At 35.0% G+C, this 22,679-nt stretch overlaps 1 protein-coding gene across 1 annotated transcript in view; it reads right to left on the minus strand.

Annotated features, from left to right (window-relative positions):
• Positions 1-1,909: 1,909 nt before the first annotated feature.
• LOC127164027 (potassium voltage-gated channel subfamily A member 1) overlaps positions 1,910-22,679 on the minus strand; it is a 29,514-nt gene continuing 8,744 nt past the window's right edge. The window contains exon 2 of the mRNA XM_051107665.1: positions 1,910-5,271. The gene's annotated coding sequence lies outside the window, so the exon portion shown is untranslated. The remainder of the gene's footprint in view (positions 5,272-22,679) is intronic.

Consider the following 22,679-nt stretch of genomic DNA (forward strand, 5'->3'; position numbering starts at 1 on the left):
CTTTCACATTCGAGATTCGTAATCACACGCAGCCTGCTCTGTGTATAGTACAGACCAGAAGTACTTACCATGTTGATGTTTGATTATAGATTAGATGTTTTTCAGTGGTGCTCAGGATCTGGAAATCATTCGCCATCATTCGTCCTATCAGTTATCTTTCATTACTCTATTTATGTGGTAAGTGAAATTTTATGTACTGTAATGTAACAGGCAACCACTGGCAAACAGATAACCATGTCCCTTTAGTGGTTCAGTAGAATGAGTTGTTCTTTTTTCGTGCCTTTCCAAATACAGATTCACTATTCGGCACATCCCTAGTTTCCATAATAACAAAATATCAATAATTAATATATTTCTCCAAACACTTCCTCCTCCATTCCAACCTGTTACATTCACCTTTTTTCCCCTATAGCTTGTATGGCTATTATCCCCCGTGGGACACAAAAAGAAGTTATGTCACAATAGTGTGGCCATGTGATGTACATGTTTTTACAAAGCACTGATTATTTCCATACCATGTCCAGTTTTTGAATGAAGAATAAACAAAGTTCACATGTAAATCACTCACAGTGTCAACAAACACTTTGCTTCCAAGCTAAATGTTTTGCATGAAAGGCAATGCATAAAAATGGGTATTCATATCATTCATTTTGTTAGGCAACTGCTGGAATCTGTTCTTATGGTGATTCAGGAGGATTTTTCAGTTGTGGAGAACACAGTACGTCTCACAATAACTTTGGAACCACAGTTAGCATTTTAGAAGATACATTTCTGAGACCACTTTGCCTTAACTTTATTCTAGAGTTTTCTCAGACAATGAACATGATCACTATGATAAGCATCTCATCTACATCAACAAGGAAATACATGAAGCAGATATAGTAAAAGCACAGAAGTAAATTCCAGGTTCTTTCTTTATGATATCAATTAAGGATAAAAGACTCGAGTTGTGTGTAAAATATTCACCAACTCCTCCTTGTAGAGTGAAGTCAAGTCTGAAGTCATTTCAGGTCAAGTCTATTAAATTTAGCTAAGTCACTAACTTGAGTGCCCATTTCTAATGTGCTGTCCTTGAGCTTCACTGCAAATATATGGACCTCCAATAAGTGTTTCTTGCCTGTTTTGAGTTTAACAAGGCATTGGTACATTGTTAAAAATTTTAATAATCACATTACTTCCACAATAACTTCACAGTGGGACTTCTCTTGCATCTAACTGCACTCTTAGAAATTTCTTGTAATCAAACAGCATCATATTGTGTTTCTACAGAGCATATTTACTATGAAGGTTCCCAGCATGCAGTGCAGCATGAATAGATCATGTTCTAAAGTTTTTTAATTTTTACTGGTTTTATTTGTGCTATTACTTACTTTTTGGTTCACTTTTATCAGTTTGTGTTGATTGTTTATTTTGTAATGTTGGTGTATGTTGTGTTGTTTTTATTTAAGTGTTACTATTGTTGTGTTTTGTATGTTGATTATTGATGTCACATCTTTCAAAGATGTATCTAAGCAGTTGCGTCACTATTATGAAAGATACTGTACATCCACAAACAGCTATGAGTAAAGTTATTGATTAATCTTCATGCTTAATAACACTAAAATAAAATGCTCATGCAAAGAAGAGTTTGACTAACCTAAAGTCAAGCAATTAGTTTATTTCATGTTTCAGTTTGTTGTCTTTTTAACAAATGTTTTGATTTATCAAATCTGACATGACCTAGTCAGAAATTTGAATATGAATATTCAAGGTCAAAGAGTCCAAACAAATGGGATTACCAATCACCATTATGGCCACTTCAGACCAATTACAGTAGTAAACAACTACATTTCTCACAGTGGCACAGTTAAAGACAGCTTTATAATGTTAATTTATTCACATTGATTAATGTAATTTATTCACACCGAACTTGCAGTTATACAATAGAATATATGATTTTCATCATAAAGCTTTATAAACATACAGTTGAGGTCAAAAGTATGTATACACCTTGCAGAATCTGCAAAATGCTAATTATTTTATCAAAATAAGGGATCATACAAACCACATGCTATTTTTTTTTAAATTTAGTAATTACCTGAATAAGATATTTCACATAAAAGATTCCATATAGTCCACAAGAGAAAATAATAGTTGAATTTATAAAAATGACCACGTTCAAAAGTTTGCATACACATGATTCTTCTGCAAGGTGTATGTAAACTTTTGACCTCAACTGTAACACACATATGAAATGACAATGTACTGCACAATACATTATTATTATCCAAAATAATAATTAGTTAAATTCAGTTAAGTTTCTGTATGTCAATATTTTATGAAAACATGTAGACCTAAAATGATTAACAATGGTTTGTACATTATATATATTTCTAATTAAGTGAAACCAGAGTGCTGTGTATTGCTGTAAGTTACTAAAAGTTTAAAATCTCTTTCCAGGGGAATTACTTTCAGGAGAATAGAGGCTTCATCCAGATATAGTGCACTTCTTCCTCTGTTATGGGAGATATTGAACAGGATCTTCCCTTGCAAGCACAGGGTGCTACTCGTGGCACTGTGATGGCAAGCCAGACCAATTTTTTCTTTTGTTACCAAAATGTACCCCCAGAAAGGACGTCTTTTCTAAGCTAGAGGGCAGCATCCGCTACTCAGACAGATCTATGTTTCGTATTGGGAGCTTGACAGATCTATGTTACGCATTAGAATTTTTTACTACACGGTGTGGGGTACATGGGATCGATCCAGCAACATGTGACATTCCGAGTGACTTAAATTACTGGTGGCTTCCACATTGAAAGTGTACATTGCTGCTTTTTCGGCATATCATGTCCTATTGGGGGATCTTCTTCTATCTAGATCCCCCTTATCTTCTTCTATCTCAAGTGTTGTCTGCAGTTTTCTGAAGGGTGCATGCAGTCTGAAGCCTGCTTGGAATCCTTACTTTTTGTGGGATTTGGCACTTGTGCTAGCATTCCTTTGTTCATCTCAGATTGAATTAATTTATTTTTAGCAATTCAGTTGATATCCTTAAAATTGCCTTTTTGTTGGCTATTGCTTCAAAATGGGTAAAATTGCTTTAAAATGCTTGACTATATTCTTTAGGACAGTAACAAATATAACATTTTAAACTATAGCTCAATGTGATATTTCTTTCTCATAACAGAAAATAAGCAACACTTGATTTAGAAGTGTCTAAAGTAACAAATAAATCACTGTTTATATCGACATGATTACAGTACAATTTTATACCCGTACATGTATTGAGAAGCTTTTTTAACCCAACAATAAATAATAAATTCTTATGTGTTAATGTGATACTGTAGCCAAAGTCCAAAGTAAACTGTTTGCCAATAATGGTTGAATTAAGAAAATGTACTCTCCATAAATTTTGATTTTTTTTTTCTTTGCCAGTCACACATAGTGCAAGTTATTCACATCACACTATATAAGAGATAAGTCTCTACCTTTTACTTCACCTGTCCAAAAATAAAAACATGATTTAGTTACGATAGTCGTCAAGGTGGTTTAATATTGGAAATATTGTACATATGTGTCATAACATGGACATCAGAAAAGGAGGAGAAAATAACTTCAAGCATCCTAGATAAACTTCTGTTAGATGCTGTTAGACTCGCAACAAATTACATATCCTTATGTAGCCACATCCAGGCCAGCCGGTACAAAGACATCAGCTTAAAAGGACACAAGTGTTCTCTACTACAAGTAATCAAGCATTCAGAAATAATCCATAATGTATTTCAAAGCCTCAGTACTTTTCTCTTACAGAGACATCAATGCAGATATGCAGTAAAGAAGTGCTTTTTATACTGTATTTGACAACACTTTCAAAGTCCACTTAAAAGCTTTTAAGACGTTGATGAATTTGATGTTTGTTTGTTTTTTTGCAGATGAAAGTGTGGTATTTAATTTTCATACTTTTGAGATTGTTATGCAAACGTCCTACCTGTGGGAATGTAAAATGCACTTTTTTAGCATGTCGGAAGCAGCATTTAAGTAATTGAAAAAAAAAAATAAAAAAAAAAAATATATATATATATATATATATATATATATATATATATCTTAAAAAAACATTGTAGGTAAAAGGTAACAGTTGACAGTAAGGGTCACATAATTGACATTAGCAACACAGTTGACACAACTGAACATTATTTCATTTGTAGCTTAAAGTTATTTTTTTGTTCAGCAACACTGAATGACAAAATATATAGTGACCTATGCCTATGATTAATATACTGGGTAACATAATTGTCTTTATCATGTAACTTCAGCGTTAGGCCTTGCATGGCTAGTGCCTCAGACACAACTTTTGTGAACAAGCAGGAAGTAAAATATTTAACTTTCTTAGTATAGTATAATATTGCATTTTTTCCTGTTTCTTTACGTAGTCAGAGAGAAATTTCATCACATGTGCATTTTGAACCCCAAACATATTGTTTGAAAAAGCACACACTGAGAAAAGCAAAAATAGCTGTTGAATTTAAACATGGTAATAATGATCATAATGATCCAAATCATATTATTTTTATAAATAAATAAACACTGGATCTAAATATCAAAACATGTTCTTCTCCTTTCGGGAAAAAAATATGTTTTGAAGAAAATCCAAAATTAAATTATTCATTTATATACTTTTTAAAAAAATAGTTATATAAATATTTATTTCTTATTTTATTATTTGTGTTATTAAATTATAGAATCACTCAGATATACAGCAAATAAAATTATACGACACACATATTTAAGGATGACACCGAATTTCAGCAAATGCCATTCTAAACATCATCACTGTTGTCAATGAGAGGTACTATGGCTTTTCTGTCTAAAAAAGGAGGCATTTTCTTTGCCTAACAATGTTTTCTCTCATGTTCATAGTATCTCTTCTGTAGGAGAATAATATTGTTTTAGAAAAATATACATCAGGAAAAGCTTTACAAAAATAAACCAAAAGAACATAGTCATTCAAAATCTACTTAGACATAAACTTCACTTTAAAACAGACTAATATTGCACAGAGTTAGACAGTTTTTCTTCTACACGGATTTGTTGAACATCATGGCTTAAAAAACCACATGTCACCTGTTCAGTCCATAAAAGGTGTCTGTCAGAAGTGCAGTATCAGTTATCATATGCTGGTCCCATACAAAAACGATTGATTCACAGGGTTTGATCAAAGGCACAGGTTTCTGCAGAGGTTTTTAGAAGGTCTTGAAGAATCTGTTGTCATGATTATGGCTCCTCTTCTGGGATCTGTGACAGAGAAAAATTTAAAAACAGAAAAAAAGTATTATTATTATTATTTGTGAAAATATCAGGATAATAAATCAATTTAAAAAAAAAAAAACAAGAGCAAGGAAGTAGAAATAACATAAGATGTGCAGTCTGAAAACAGCGTAAAACTTAATACAACACCCCCTCTGACCTTTGACCCATTCAACAGTCACTTACTGGCTAGCTGGTCTCCTGTCAATGCATTTTTACGATGGATAAGCACACTGCTGCAACTGAAGCTCTTGGGTCATGGGTGTCATGGGTTATTGTTGTGTCGCGAATCCGCTCAAGCAGCGCACGGTGATGCTGACCCATCCAACGTATTAGAGAGTGCAGCACACACCCGCTCTTGGAATCTTTCTCAAAGTTAATCTGATGGGCTGCTCGGGTGGGCAGCGGTGCCAGATGGTGGCTGTAGTTATGAATGATGCCTTGGTCTTAAGTATTAAGTTGGATCAGTGTAATCCTACGCAGCATATGCAGAAGGCCTGCGGGCCCGATCCATCGAGTACACACTTGCACACCCCACTCATTGATACACTGATCTTCTTCTCCTGCATGCAGCTACATGCCTCATGGTCTTATTTATGGCCTTTTTTCTCATTTATTACTTTATCTGTAATAATTCAGCGGGTCTATATTGAGCATGTTTGATTGGTCAAGCCTCACAGTTAGAACTTCACATGAGTTTATGGTTCGAAGAACCCCCAAGGACCTATAGTATTTAATTTTTACTGCTTATCCTGCAGAATTTGTTCTAGATATACAGTAGATCAGACTTTGGTTATGACCTGATGACTGACAAAATGGGTGGAAAATCCTATAAAATAAGCAACCCCCCATCAACCACTCCCAATACCCTACACTCTTAAAAATAAAGGTGCTTCACAATTCCATAGAAGAACATTTTTTGTCTAAATTGTTCCATAAATAACCTTTAACATGTGAGGAACCTTTGTGTTTCACAGAAGGTTCTTGGTGGTGAAAGAAGGTTCATAAAAAGTAAAAGGAAGAGATGGTTCTTTAAACCAAATTAATCTTTTAACCTTTGACTGAATGGATCTTTGTGGAACCAAAAATTGTTCTTCTATGGCATCGCTGCAAAGAACCTTTTGAAGCACCTTTATTTTTAAAGTGTAGTAACCACAAAAAAAAAAAAAAGCTAAGCATTTGGTAACCAAACAAAAACCTTCATCTTCATTGACATTTTATGCCTTCTCACTGAACCATAGATTTTAAAAGACTGTTGTTTCCATTGTACCTTTGATTAATTTCTGCACAAAAATGAGTTTCCAAATTCAGCAATTAAAAAAAAGGCTGAAAAGTGGTTCAAGCTGACTGTTTCCAAAGTTATTGTAAAAACAATTACAAATATTTTTGTTTTTCTGTACTGTTTGTTAATAGACTGTGTATTGGATAATACATATTAAAAAAAAAAAATAGTGACAATTTTATTTTAACAAAATCTGCAACCTTGTTGCCCATTCTGACATTTTATTTATTACTAATTTAACTTAGATTTAACCACCTTTTATCCATGTTTCTGAACAAACCTACTGGGTTATAAAATATGAATGGTAGTTCTTGTTTTGGTAACTGCTTTTTTTGTGGATTGACCTTAATTTTTGACTAGTGACCTAATACAGAATAAAGATGCTGGTGAAAAAGTGCTAACTCTGTGATAGTATATTTGTATATTTGAAGTATATTTGGGTTTGTACCTGAAATTTATAACAGACAATTACAATTACACTTTGAAATATCTATCATTGTTCTTCTTAATAGTTCACAAGGATGATAACTATAAAAAAATGATAAAGATATCATTCTAAAAATCGTTCTCAGTGTTAAAGAATAGCAGAGTTCACACCACAGCTATAACGGTAAAGACACAGAGAAACAATATCGTTGAAATCACTTTCAGAAAATTTTTTTCCAGCTGACAAATGATAAAAACATTGACAGCCAATTAGAATTAATCCTGCTGTCACGAGCTTGAGAATTTAAAGTGGCAGATGAGCGTGAATAAATAGATGCGAATAAACAGACGATATCATCCACTTGTGTGGACGCTAATATAGTTATCTTTATACCCAGATCAAAGAGTATAGAAGTACTTCTATACTCTTTGCCCAGATAGCACACGTATGTCTACAAGATGTCTGTTAAAGATCACTTGATCTGGAAAGCATCTGCTGAGTACAAACATCCAACAGACGTCTGTAAGTTGTCAGTGCAGACGTCAAATAGATGTCTCTGTGATGTACGTGTGCTATCAGGGTAGTTATCGTTCTTGGTGTGAATGGGCCTTTACAAGTGTTGTACAACCTTTGTAATAGTGCTGCTGAAAGACTTTTGCTTATTCATGTTTTTCAACAGTTCAACAGACATTACTCCCATAATTTGTGCAAAGCAACATGGGGTGTAGGGAAAAGCTAAATGTAGTTCCTCCTGAGGTTGACGACCAGTATGTTCTGTAAGATTTAGCAATTTAGGAAATAAAAATCAAGCACTATTCTGTACATGCCAGTTATTAATAATCCTTTCTAGCTATTCTAATCACATTGTGTTTCAATGGTGAATGTTATCCTATTTTACATCAAATCCTTTACTGCAAATATTATTGTACATGAAAGCAACCTAGACCCACACAATAGTACTGTAATGCATTTCTCTTTTATTCACTTGCTCTCAGGTCACTGAGTCTGAAGAAAACAATGTTCTCACACGCTGTCATCTCATTCATCTTCACAGAAAGAGAAATCCCTCGCTTAGGGATGAGGACAGCTGTTCCAGCTGCCAGAGGGGACCTCTGTGAAGCGCTGCTCATGTGTACCACACAAGCAGAGAAAGGCGAGTGCTTTTAAGTCTATAATCTAAAATAGGTGTTGTAAACTATGACTGAAGACATTCTCACAATGTTTGCATTGAAGACATGCACTTACAAAAATGGCATTGTCGTGACAGCGACGAGGCCTTTGCTCCATCACTGGGAAAATACTTTCAAACCATAGACATAGATATGGTCAGTTTTTATTTCATTTAGGCCTCACTTAAGTAAATTAAAAATAATCTCTTGTTTTATTTTAAATGGGTCTAAAAGATCCACATCACACAGGTAAAAATATACAGTTTTCTCTCTTTCTCTCTCTGTCTCTCCCACTCTCTCTCTCCCATGAGACTCTTGTGGTCAAATTCTGCTTCACTGGGTATTCTAGTTAGTTTACGCTGCTTCAGTGGTTACATGCACATAAACACTCTGACAGCACAGAAGCCACATGTCCACCAAAGCCCACAGCATCCACCGAGCTCCTGGCACTTTTCATCAATAGGGTGCAAAAGGCCTAAAACTTCTGAAAATTATTTTTTTAGTTAGTTTGTTTTTGCTTTCATGTAAATCGAATGGAATTTCCATTTGAATTTAAAAGGGTGGTGTAAACTTGATCAACAGTAAAAAATAAGCAATGAATATTTTTTTTTTCACTCAGATTCACAAATACCCTGCGCAATGTATCTTTACATATGTAATACATCATATGCATGTGTTTATGTTTCTTTACTGTCATGTGGTAAAAAGTGTTTAAGTGATGTTACTTCCTTTCTGTCACGATATTAAGGAATGTTCCATTTTTTTTGTAATAGGAGGAACAGCATGCAAAAATATGTTGCATTTAAAATATCTCTGTTTTTTTTGTCCCCGTCTCAGCATCAGACAGTAAATCAGGGACCACCCAAAGTCCATTCAATGGCCATCTAATATTGCATATTGCATTTAAAAAATGACAAAAGCTGGCTGAAATCACAGTCTCCAGTCTGACTGACATTTCAGTTCATTTAGAATTTAGGAATGAGATTTTGTCTGCCTTCAGCAAGTTATGTTTGTAAGTTAAGAGGTTGAAGAACAACAGGTTGTGTTGACATTTTTGCAGTTGATCTACACATACAGTCCTTACATTTGAGAGATGACACTGTTGTCCAAATTCCATTTTCTTTTTAAATAGACTATTATATAAGTTTGGTTCACCACAAATAACAACCTTATAGCATGTCTACTGTAAAGCATCATATCTTAAAAGTAATTATGAAAATAAATAAATATTCATACTGATAACAATTATTTTTGTATATGACTGTAGCCAGCCAAATCATTTACAATTTGTAGCAGTAGTTGGCTAGTCAGAGTTAAGGAGAGGTATGTAAGAACTGGTTATAAACAACTGGGGCTGTATTCACAAAACATCTTAAATGAGTAGTTTACTTCCAGAACAAAAATTCATTTTCAAGAAGAACTTCCAAGATGTTCATGTCTTTTCTAAAAAAAATATTTTTAACCTCAAATGCTTGTTTTGTCTAGCTCTGTCATGTGCATGCATACTCTGCGCACTTGGTTCAATACAGTTAGGGTATGTCAAAAAACTTGCATCTCATTTTCTCCTCCAACTTCAAAACCGTCCTACATTGCTGCAAAAGTACCGACCCAGTGTTTACAAAGTGAATGTGCAAAGAAGGTCAAACGCCCTTTACAAAATGGTAAAACAGCGATGTAGGACGATTTTGAAATTGGAGGAGAAAAAGAGATTTTTCTCTCCAATTTTGTTGATTTAAGAGAAACTTATGTGAAAGAATAATGTGTCAGTCTTCCTTTTAGGACTCCTACATTTTTGCTATAATAGTATTTCCACAAAGTGTTTTAGTGCTAAAATCGGCTCCTACAACGTTAGGGGTAGTCAAGAAGACTAAGTCGCTAAGACCAAATCACAATGCAATGTTGCCAGCAATCTGCTCTGGAATGTAAACATTTTAGAAATATTTCCCAGTCGTTTATGCGTCCAGTTTTTTTTTTTTTTTTAACGTTTGCAAATCATAATTTTTGACACTTCAAATGAATATGGCAACAATTTTATTTTAAAACCTTTGAGTATGGCAACATGATACCTTCCCCTTCCACAATAGTTCTATGTTTAAATCACAGTGGGCATAATTAGTAAGCTTGATGACATCATCTATAGCAATGAGGTCAATATTGCCCTTTTGCTGAGTTTAAGATTTCTCCCTGTTTTTTTTTTTTTTTAGATTTATTTTTGGCATTTTCACATTTATTTTCAATAGGACGGTATAGCAATGACAGGAAACAAAGTGGGAGAGAGAGGGGGGTGGGATCAGGAAAGGTCCACGAGCCAGGACTCAAACTCAAGACGTCCAGAGCACAACAGCACTACATGTTGGCGCACTGCGCACAAGACTATCGGCGCTGACGATTTCTCCCTGTTCATTAGTAAAACTTGCTCTCAGCAGCTTTGTGAAGGTTTTAAAGGAGAAATCCACTTCTAGTACAAAAATGTACAGATAATGTACTCACTCCCTTGTCATCTTAGATGTTCATGTCTTTCTTTCTTCAGCCGTAAAGAAATTATGTTTTTTGAGGGAAACATATCAGGATTTTTCTCCATATAATGGATTGCTGTGGTGCCCCGAGTTTGAACTTCCAAAATGCAGTTTAAATGCGGCTTCAAACGATCCCAAATGCGGTTGTAAACCATCCCAATCGAGGAAGAAGAATCTTACCTAGTGAAACAATTGGTTATTTTCATAAAAAAAATACAATATAAATACTTTTTAATCTCAAACGCTCGTTTTGTCTTGCTCTCCCTGAAGTCTGTGTATTCTGGCTCAAGACAGATAGGGTATGTCGGAAAACTCCAATCTTATTTTCTCCCTCAACTTAAAAAATCATTTCAAAATCATCCTACATCACTGCAGTAGTTCCGACCCAGTCTTTTGCAAAATGAACAAACTTCTTTTGCAAAGAAGATCAAACACCTTTAACAAAAAAGCGATATAGGATGATTTTGAGGTTAAGGGAGAACATGAGATGGGAGTTTTTTCGACATACCCTAACTGTCATGAACCGGAAAAAAACTGTTCAGGCAGGGTAATACAAGATGAGCATTTGATATTAAAAAGTATATAAATTGTATTATTTTTATGAAAATAACCGATCGTTTCACTAGGTAAGACCCTTCTTCCTTTGCTGGGATCGTTTACGACCGCATTTGGGATCGTTTAAAGCCGCATTTAAACTGCATTTTGGAAGTTCACACTCGGGGCAACATATAAGTCTACATGGAAAAAATGTTTTCCTCAAAAAACATAATTTCTTTACAGCTGAAGAAAGAAAAACATGAACATCTTGGATAACAAGGGGTGAGTACATTATCTGTCAATTTCTGTTCTGGAAGTGGACTTCTCCTTTAAGAGAAAACTCTTACTTAAGAACTTTTATTGCTATTTAGAAGAACTTTAAACTTAAAATGTTACGTAAATACAGCTTGTATTAATGCACATATATTAACAAATCTTCCAAATATTGTTAATATGCATTTAATTTTCAAATGCATTGTACATTGTCAATAAGTTTTGACAATATCCACCAGGTGGCACTATACAACTCTTCAAATCTTGTTTCTGGACAAGCTCCCATTTCTCTATCTGCTTCAACTGCAAACTCCACTACATGTTTGCCAGCTGAAGTATGCTTTTCATGTGAGTGGACAATGAATAGTGTCCTCTCATTTATGTATTTTCATGTCTTTGTTATTGTGGTGGACACAAAATGTCTTTTGAGAAGACTAAACCTAAAAAAATAGACACTTGATATTAATATGACTCAGAGTGCTCTGGCTCTGCCAGGCCTGTCAACTACTGCCGCCTACATGCGCCTATGGAAGGCAGATGAGCTGTGTAATCTATATTAAGATTGAAATGGCAGCGTCCACATCGACTTATTTTTCCCTGGACTCTGCAGCATTAATGTAACCTCCATTTAATGATGCAAAGCAGATTAAAGACAGCTTTATGGGAAATCTCCAATGGAATGGTGGAAATTCACCTCTTTGGGATGCATGACTGAGGTCAGTAGTTACTGACGTAACTTTAGGAAAGACATGATTTACACTACATGGCCTAAAGTATGTGGATGCTCCATTCTATTGAACGTCTTATAATGAATTGGAAAGCCAAAGAATCATGGTTTGTGTTTGTCCGTCCATGCTGAGTTCAAACCGATAATTCTGCAATCTTTAAAAGCTATCCATTAGTATTCCCATTCATTTGAAGAGTTGCTCAGATGCATAAGTCCTGGAAGTACATGACCTAAATGCTTCCATCTTTGCTTTTTTAATTTACGGCAGACAGGGAAATTCACAGTGTTGAAAAAGAGAGAGAGAGAGAGAGAGAGAGAGAGAGAGAGAGAGAGAGAGAGAGAGAGAGAGAGAGAGAATTCATATGGCACCTAACCACACACATACATGCTATTTAAATTACTGAATGAATGATTCGATTGTTGCATACTGTTGTATAGACTATTGTATTGCTTTTACACTGAGCTAGTTATAAGTACTATAACCGAACCCCTTAACCCTCGAGTGTGCATGTATGAGAGAGAGACATTATTTCATGTGTGATGTGTATTACACATGGACGATGATGTGCATTATTGTGGATAATCTCTGAAAGGGTAGCATGACGTGTTTTTTGGAGGTCTGGTTTATGACTGGGAAACGTGATATAAATAAGCTTAGTTTGTGTGTTTTAAGATATTGTATGTATATTGTATGTGACTGTATGTGTTTGGTACATGCAGTCAGAAGAGCTTGTTCAAGTGTTTTGTGTGATTGCTGCGCTGTACAGTATGTGGGTGGACTTAAGTGGAGTGGGCTTGTGTCATATCGCAGCATGACATTATTCACACTGGACTCTTACTCAACCGCAATGTTTTGAGTAAAACAACACAAAAGTGTTCTCAAATAATACATTATTTAATTTATATTCCATGACCACAGATTTTGGGGTAGATTTTATTAAACTCTTTTATAACAGTTTATAACATACAGGGCAATATTTCACCCCACAATCAAATGAAAAAAAAAAAAAATACAACCCCCAAAACTCAGAGACACTAGCAGCAGACAGACCTGGGAAGACCATCACAAAGAAAGCTGCTGGGGAGTTTGAAGAATGCAGAGTGACAACTGCCCAAGAAAAGCACAAACGTATTCAAGTAGCCAGAAGCTGCAATCCAATCTTTCCTTGGCCCATCTGCGCTAAAGCTTGCAAGTCAAGGATTGGCCTCTACAGCCACTTGAGAGCTTGCTGCTCTAGACAAAATCCTACTCACTGATCACACAACAAATCCATCATATTTAAATAATAGTAATGATTATAATTGTATTGTAATTTAATGAGATTCACCATTGAGAACAGTAATAATAAAACTTCAGAGTAATATGTGACCCTGGACCACAAAACCAGTCATAAGGGTAGGTTATACATCATCTGAAAGCTGAATAAATAAGCTTTCTATTGATGTATGGTTTGTTAGGATAGGACATTTTTTGGCCCGAGATACAACTATTTGAAAATCTGTAATCTGGTGCAAAAAATCAAAATACTGAGAAAATTACCTTTAAAGTTGTTTAAATAAAGTACTTCCTGTTTGCAAAATATCTTAATGGGACGTGATCTTAATTTAATATCCTAATGATTTTGGCATAAAAGAAAAATCAATCATTTTGACCCATACAATGTATTTTTGGCTCTTGCTTCAAATATATCCATGCTACTTAAAACTGGTTTTATGGTTGAGGGTCACATATATTAAAGAAGAAGTCCACTTCCAGAATAAAGATTTACAGATAATGTACTCACCCCTTGTCACCCAAGATGTTAATGTCTTTCTTTCTTTTCTTTTTGGAGGTCTGGTTTATGACTGTGAGACGTGATATAAATAAGCTTAGTTTGTGTGTTTTAAGATATTGTATTGTCTTTCTTTCTTGAGTCGTAAAGAAATTCTGTTTTTTAAGGAAAAGATTTCAGCATTTTTCTTCATATAATGGACTGCTATGGTGCCCTGAGTTTGAACTTCCAAAATGCAGTTTAAATGTGGCTTCAAATCCAAATGTGGTTATAAATGATCCCAGCCGAGGAAAAAGGATCTTATCTAGTGAAACGATTGGTAATTTTCATTAAAAAAAAATACAATTTAAATACTTCTTAATCTCAAACGCTCGTCTTGTCTTGCTCTGCCTGAACTCTGTGTATTTTGGCTCAAGACAGTTAGGTTATGTCGAAAAACTCCAATCATCCTACTTAGCTGCAAAAGTACTGACCCAGTCAAGTGAACATGCAAAGAAGATCAAAGACCCTTAACAAAAAAGGTAAAACAGTGATATAAGACGATTTTGAAGTTGAGGGAGAACATGAGATTGTACATTAAAAAGGAGTTTTTTCGCTAGATAAGACCCTTCTTCCTCGGCTGGGATGTCTTTAAACTGCATTTTGGAAGTTCAAACTCGGGGCACCATAGTCCACTATATGGAGAAAAATGCTGAAATGTTTTCTCAAAAAACACAATTTCTTTACGACTGAAGAAAGAAAGACATGAACATCTTGGATGACAAGGGGGTGAGTACATTATCTGTAAATCTTAGTTCTGGGTATGGGAATTTTTTGTGCACAATTCAGACTTTGAACTTTCTTATTTCAATGTTTTTAGTGTAGCGTTGTCTCAGTTCTGTATAACACTTTTTACTACATCAAATCCATTTCGCACAGTGTGTAGTTTCTGTGTAGTTCAATTCATAGCTAACTGTATTGTGAAGAATGGAAAGGATATTAATAGGCTGTCAAATCTATCTTGGTCTTTCTCTGTTTTTTATTTATTTATTTTTATATATTTTTTAAAGGATATAATATTCTCGTACAGACATTATGACATTTACAGTAAAACCTCATAATGTCTATCAGAGACTGAGGATTTGAAATTGAAGCGGGCAGACATAATCACTGGCCTTTATGCTCTTTATGTTCTGCATAATTCTGTGGTTACATCTGCATAAATCCTTGTGCTCCCTAGAGGATCTAGCAACACAATTGACAAAATATAATTTATAATATATTTTTGAGAAATATTGCTGGTAGTTTGTTAGAATATCATAGAGACTTTAGGACATTTCAAAAAGGTGATAACATGCAAACCCAGAAATTCTTAGAAACTACCAAGCAACACCTGAGAAACCACATATAACACCTTAACAACCATGTAGCAATAACTTGGAAACCACACAGAACACCTTAGTAACTGCCTAACAACCAATCAGGACATCCTAGCACCTTCATTATCATAGCATTATTAATCTTAGTTACTATTAATTTCAACATTATTAAAATTAAAAAGTTGTATCGATTAATATTATCTAATGGGCTAACATGAACTAACAATAAACCATTGTATTTTTTATTAATGGGCCATGTTATGTTATGTTATGTTAATGCATTAACCTATATTAACTCATTTAACCTCACTGTAAAGTGTTACCAGTTCATTCAATTGTTTTGAGTCATTCTTTTGGAAATCAGCATGACAATATTAACATGCAATCTATATTTGAGGTCTTCAGGTCTATAAATGGGATGCAGTCATATTTGAATATATCTAAATATTCATTGATACAAATACAGGTATAACAATCTACTAATTTTATTACAACTTTTTCACAATAATTCAATTAGGAATCTAACACTTCTTACCTTAAAAATGGCCAACAACAATGCCATGGAATGGAGAGAGTAGAGCAAGCATTAATAATAATATTTTAATATATTTTAATAATTCTATTAATAATCTTTTACTGATTTATTTTAATAATTCTATTAAAAATGGCACCCCAGGGCAATCAGATTGTAGCATTTTCTGTATATGTATTAAGACTAATAAGTATTATACTAATAAGAATATTATCAAATTCTGCTTATTATCATAACATTAATGTGCACACTTTTGATTCACAGCAAAGAAATAGCTAAATAAATTTTAAGTTTATTCAGCAGTTGCACTAAAATTATCATGATATGTTTGAAAAACAAAATAAAATAAAATAAATCTGGTTCTCATCAGTGGCATACATGGAATAAACATGACAAACTCCTTTTGAATTCAGAGGTCTTTAGAAACTAATAATAATCATTATTGCTATTATAATTTCTGAAAAAGCACGTAACCTAAATAGCTGAAAAAGTTACCTCTTGGGTATTAAACTGACCTTAATAGGAATTTGTTTTCCTTATCCCCCTCACTGCCTCAGGGAATCATTACACCTTCATTTAACCTGATAGAGACACAACACTCGCTTCACTGGTCTTTCTGCCTTTATACGCTGCTTCCACTTATATAACCAGTACATCATGTATTTGATACGAAAATAAACATATTTTTAGTGGCTTTTAGACATTATAAATCATGATATTTGATGTTGAACATCAGCGTCATATCAAGTCATCTAGATCAGCATATCAGATTCCTTGATCAAACACACTCATTTGTTTCTGTAAGCAGCTGAGCTCAGTTTCCCTGAATAATTCAAGTGTGTCTGCGGCTCATGAGGTAGTTGTGTTGTTATGTCAAGGATGGATTATGATCCTGCAAGGCCCTGAGGCACCAGACGCCTGGATGCCAAAACTTTTGCATGCACCTTAGAAAAAACGGATATATGATACATAAGCTTGTTTTATATGGGCGTGCAGTGCATGTGTTTTGAAACGTGTGACTTCTTTCCTGCCTTCAAATACTGACTATACATTAACAAACAGCATTTGATAAAAGAACATTGTTTTCATTGTTACTAAAAAAAAACACCACTTAAATTAAACCATTTGCTGAACCTTCATTTGCAGCACTGAACAAGACATTTTATTCATGAACAAACTGGATGAACTGGGGTATCACCTTCTTGAATAAGAAGAGAAGAATATGTAAAAGATGGCTGATCACCATACACAATTAATGTAAAATCATTATTAAAATTCTTTATTTATTTAGACTATTATTGCCGTCCTTTTACTACAGCCTAATAAAAAAATCATGTCCAGCAGAAAAAAAAAACCTGAAGTATCTTGAGATTTGTAGACAGTAAATTTTATTAAAGAATTATTTCTGCTAAAAGCTCTTCACATTAAGGTGTATAGTTTTCTTGTGGAGGGAGACTTTGAGCTTAGAATGGTCTCAACAACTTCGGAGACCAAAGTTCAGGAGTTTGTCCCCCTCACGGGTCTCCATGGGGCTACTAGTAGAAACTAAACCCCATCTCTTTGACTTCCAGCAGCAGAGCGATCAGTGGAAGTGCATACATATGTAGCCTTGCCCATGTCTGCGCCATGGCATTCAACCCCAGTGGATCTGGATGAGTGGACAGTGGGTCATCTCTTCAGATGCAACTTCTGCCCAGCCAAAACCTCCTCCAGACTGACTCCTCCATCTCCAGTCAGAGTCTCCCGGGCCTCAGCCCCTGCCTCGATAGGATGTCTGCTTTCTGCTTTTCCCAGGGATATAAACTGCCCTCAAAGATAGTAGCTTGCCCTGAGCCCATAGGTAGATCTGGTGTGCCAGTCTGCAAAAGGGTGTGACTGCAGATACCCCTTGTGATTGATACATGAGACTACTGATGTGTTCTCTGAATGGACAAGAACATGATAGCATCTGAGGTCTGGCAGGATGTACCTCAGCACTAAAAGTATAGCCATCATCTCCAGGCAATTTACGTGCCACAAGGGTTAACGACCTCTCAAGTGTCTGTCATCAGCATTTTGCAATGACAAGACAATCTCACAGGTCCCTGCAACAGGAACCAAGGTTTCTTCTGTCACTAGGGTACAAAGGCATCTGAAAATAACCCTGTTGATGCAAAATGGGTTGCCTCTCAGGGTAACCCCCTTGGTCCTCAGCCACCGCTGCAATGATCTCTTGTATAGAAGGACAAAAGGAATTATATTGGACACAGCTGCCATGAGTTCCAACAGGTCTCTGAAACTGTTTTACAGTGATGGCATGACCAAGCTTGAACCTTATATTGGAATGCTTCGCCCATAAAAAGCGAACCTGAGAAACTTCATCTGCTGAGAAAGTATACATGCTTTGAATATGCTGGATATGTGGAAGTATGCATCCCTGATTTGTTTCACAATCCCTCTTCATCGTTAGCATTTTGAATCTGTACATCTTTAAGAGTACAGATCAGAAGACAGATCTAAAATTGGATAAAACCCCCATCCCTCTTTGGAACTATAAAGAGTAAGAAGAGTCTTAAGAAGAGACCTCTTTGGTCAGAGAGACCTAACTGCTCAGGGCTGACCAGCGGACAGCACTCCATTGAACTAAAGTGGACCAGAAACAAACTGTATCTTGTACCTCTTCTCTTCAGTCTGCAGGACCCATAATGACAAATTTGTCAGAAGCTTCTACACTGATAAAAACTCTACCAATCAATAGGAATCCATCTCGAGACTGACCTTGAGAGGCAACACTCTACTTCTGCTGTTGGCGGTGCAAGGGACTTGTAGGTGGCTTTGCCTGCTCACTGGCAGCAGCCCCCAGGACCTGGCCTCGGCAAGGGATGAACTTCTTTCAGGAAAGGGACGCTTTCAGGAAATTCGAAAAATAGGTCGAATATCACTTTTTTTGTCAAAATTAGGTTATTATTATTCTATAACATCATCTCTGAAAATATCTTGGCGAAATTCACTTGTTTAGTGCAGAAAAATAGCCATTTATTGCAGTAAGCAGAAATGACTGTGTCTTTCTCTTATGTTAAGAACGCGCTGCGGAGATGCTTTCCCTTAACACCACAAAAACAGTTAACCTATCAAAATAAACCATGTGACATATTTAGTAAAGGCGTATTCATTCACATTCTCCGCCAGTCCTGTGTAAACTTCGGCACGCAAAGTTATTGATTGATTAATTTATTTAATATTGTGAGATGGCGGAGTGCAACAACGCCGTCTAAAGTACTGCAGCTGCTCACTTAACCAAGCTCACTCATCTCAGTCTGCTCAATCTTAGCGATGTCAGTGCCCTAAATGATGTTATAACGGACTATTTTACATCCAGAGATGAAGGATCGGATGATGAAGTTACTAAAGAGGAGTCTGATGACAGTTGCGCTGCGCTCGCTTTTACTACAAGGTAGGCTGCATTATTTGTGCTGTCTAAACATAAAATAGGCAATCAAAATTTCGGAGACTATGCCAATGATAAACAATGTTAGTCTGTTTGTGTAATGATGCAGTTTAGCGCTCCTAACTTGACAGACAGCTCTCGTTAAACCCGTAAAGTGAAAGTGAAAGGCATCTCACTTTAAAGCCGTTTTTCTCAAAATTCCATTCCTGAAAATCGACGCTATCAGCCAACTTAAGATAGCCAAGATTTTGGGAAGGGCTTGAACCCAGCTTTCATATGGAATTAAAACCTAAAAAAGGTAAAATTTCACCATGTGATGGGTTTTCTTAGATCGCATCACAAATATTCTCTTCACTTTGGATAATCATGTCTGCTAAGTTAATATACTACCTGCACTGACCTTTGACTTTATAAATCTGATTTGGACGACCATGTACACCTGATGTGCATAGGGACAGAAAATCTATGCAAATAAAGAGATTAACATTCAAATTCATCAGTAGCATTGAACTATAATCCCATTGTTTTGCTGTTGTCAGGGATGGGACAAATAAAGTACAAAAAAATCAAGATGGACACTGAAGTATTTTTTCTCCTCATTTACTATAGTTTTACTATAGTCAAGAATATTTTGAAATAGCAAAATCAGTTGTGATATATCAGCACTCCCAGTTTCTCTTAATAAAAAGTGTGAAAGCAAACAGCATTGTCATGATTACAACAGAAATACCTGAGAAAATATCATAGCTAGTTCAGGGGTCCTTCAGGTGAAAATGGTGCACAACTACTGCTATATAGGGACTGAAAAAGACCACCAAAAAAGAGAATATGTCTAACTGTTAGGGGTTGCACTGACTAGTCAACTGGTCGATTAATTTTGTCACTAGCTGACATGTTCATTTAAGTAATCCAAAGGAAAAACAAAACAATGCAAAGCCATAAAACAACCAACAGATCAATGGTTCATCTAATGCGACAATGGTTCATCTAATGTGTTTCACAAGTTGTTTCATGCTGTGCATATAATATAATAAAAATGCAAAACAATGCAAAGCATTTCTAAATTTATATTTCTTAACTACCAAGCACGCTGAGAAACCTTAACTTGACAGAATTTGTGGTGTAATGTAAGTGGTCTTATACACTACAGAGTATTTAAATAATGTCTACAAAACACAAATCTGTCATCACTTGTTTTAAAAAATATTCTGGACACTTCAAACAATCAAAACCAAACTGTAAGTACCATAATAATAATAATAATAATAATAAAAGAATAAAATAAAATAAAAAATAATAATAATTTTGATATTGTATTTAGATTGATTGTATTTTGCTTACATCGAAGTGAATTTTGCCAACATTAAAGTGCACTGGGGTGGTACCTTTTCAACTGGTACACCTTTGTACCTTATTTACCCCTAAAATGTCCATAATAGTACCTTAAAGATACATATTAGTGCCTCTAGTGTACACATTAGTACCTAAATGGTACATATCTCCCCAGTGACAGATTTTGTACTTTTTCCCTATAGAGGAACTGAATTTAGTCTTAAAACAAAATGAAAGCCACAAGGAAAATGTCAAAGATAATACATTTTTAAGTGATATATTTTAATCCACTTTCACTCAGCTCATGAGGTTAAATCCGTTTCCTTCTATATCACTTTTCCTTTCCTTTTAAGACATTCTTTTTCTCGTCTAATTGAAAGGCCATTTACTCTCTGTGAGCAGCGGTCAGAGAGGAAAGGCCGCTTATATAAGAGGCCCGGAATGGTTCTGTTGCTTCAAGCCTTTTTTATATTAGAAAGGCAAGATAACACAGTCCCAGTCACGTCAGGATAAGCAACGAGTCTCTAACACAAACTCACCCAATGGCTTTAATTCTAATGCAATTACACATGGTAACAAATTATATAAAAATAAAACAACTTGTAATTTATTCATTAAAATGAGATGAGTAGAAATTTTACTTTTGTCTGAGTCATGTTTGACATGGCTGTGCATGTTTTAAATACTGTATGTAGAAAGGTTTTAGTTTCAATTATTTTTCCTTAAATTAAAATTATATGGAAATTTTAAAGATTTTCGTTTTTTAAATTTCACAAGTCAAATACTGTAGGTTAGTGATTTGCCAATAACTCTATCACAGCTTTTTAACTGTCCTTACTGTTTTTATAGGCTGATGTAGGCTGTAGTTTAACAGTGCAATTCTGCCAGATTGAACCTGATTTATCCTGCCATGCCAGCTACACTGCATGTGACACTTCCTGTGAAAATACTGACGTGAGAGGGAGATGAGAATCACACTGCTTGTCAATTCTATCTAATAAAAGAGTGTTTTTGCATTACTTAAAATGAAGTCACTGTTCTTTTGGGAGTCAAACATTTGCTAACCTCTCGAAGATTAAAAGGTTGTTCTGGATTTAGTACAAATTAAGCTCTAGTCATAGCATTTGTGGCATAATATCACCGTGTTCCTCAGAAATAAAATAAAATAAAATAATAAAATAAAATAAAATAATGTGGAGGTTTCTAAGTAATTTATAGTTCATCCAAAAATTCTGTCATTATTCATTTGCCCTCATGTCCTTCCAAATCCGTTTGACTTTGTACTTCTGTGGAAGAAGACTGTATAAGTTGTGCACTTTATTACGAGATATCTTAAGTCATATAATAGTTGTGTGAGGAATATACTGAAATGTAAGACAAACTTTTACTTATTCACTGAAAATGTCTCTTCACAGTCATGGTCAAATTTCTCCCATGAAATATGAGTAAATATATTTCATTTCATTTAATTATGTTATTTTATTGGAAAGTGGACTGCTAACTGGGAATTTTGCCTTTAAAAAATGATATATTTTCAGGTAATCAACATTATTCCATAATTGTGGTCTACTGCACAAAACTGCAGGACGCTCTGCTGTTAAACGCAGTACTATGGGTCATAAGGAGTATTTTACCTGGACAAATCAGTTGAGCTACTCATTCGAATGAAAAGGGGAAGAGGTTAAGACTTAGATAAAGCCTGTCTAATGCCATTTTCATCTGTTATATGATGGCTGTCCACCATTCAAAATGATCCTTTTATTGCATGAATTGTGTACTTTTACAAGCTGTGCTAGAATTTATGGAGCTGTCTGTGGTGCTGAAATCATGCTTTATCTGCTGTATTTCATTGAACAGACTATATGAAAAAAAAACAAACAAACTAATTCATCAACAAAGAGATGTTTGGGTGTGAATTGAGACAAAATGACCAAGACGACATTTACGCTGATATCACACCAGAAAACTGAGCTAGGGTGACAATTTACTATTCTAAGCATTTCAACATTGAGACAATAACTTCAGATGAAAGCAGAGTTATACT

This window comes from Labeo rohita, chromosome 4 (assembly GCF_022985175.1).
Source record: "Labeo rohita strain BAU-BD-2019 chromosome 4, IGBB_LRoh.1.0, whole genome shotgun sequence".
In the NCBI taxonomy this organism is placed as follows: Eukaryota; Metazoa; Chordata; class Actinopteri; order Cypriniformes; family Cyprinidae; genus Labeo; species Labeo rohita.